Here is a 679-nt window from a genome sequence, read left to right as displayed (position 1 = left end):
CCAAAGCACCTCAGGCGACCACTCTACCGATTAAGCTAGATCTCCCCCCTCGGATTGTGTATTCGTGTCCATAAGACATATTTTCCCAATAATAAAAGTCCAAAAGTCTATATAAGTTGTTGTTTTTTCTGATAATATATTGTCCCACACTCTAAAAATACAAAAGAAAACCCCCAAATAAATATAGTTATTATACCGATTGAAATAAATAAGGGAACACATACATACACATGTAGTAACTACAGCAAATACTGACTGCAAAAAGAACCCTCATCAACAGTGTGAGGAAGTTAACCGTGTTACTGACATTCAGTCCCGCATTACATCTCTCTATGTTATACAGGGTTAACTACTCTGGTAGTGATTTAAATTTTGTCATAAATACCATATATTTTCTTATTTATTTCCATAAGTATACTGTGTTACATACATGCGCTTATAAAATGATTGTCACTATTGATCTGGACCCATATTCACAAAAAGGTGTAAAGTTACGTCTACGACTAGCACTTACGTCTGTCGTAGATTTACGTTTACGTGTAAAACTAGGCTTACGATGTTTTGTGACTATGGGTCCTGGCCTTACAGTCTATACTAAGTATATAACAAGCATAGTTTATTATATGTGTGATCCTGAAGCAGAGTTTTCAATAATGACTGGTGCCAAACTTGCCGCGAT

This window comes from Gigantopelta aegis, chromosome 3 (genome assembly GCF_016097555.1).
Source record: "Gigantopelta aegis isolate Gae_Host chromosome 3, Gae_host_genome, whole genome shotgun sequence".
In the NCBI taxonomy this organism is placed as follows: Eukaryota; Metazoa; Mollusca; class Gastropoda; order Neomphalida; family Peltospiridae; genus Gigantopelta; species Gigantopelta aegis.
This window is presented reverse-complemented; position numbering follows the sequence as displayed.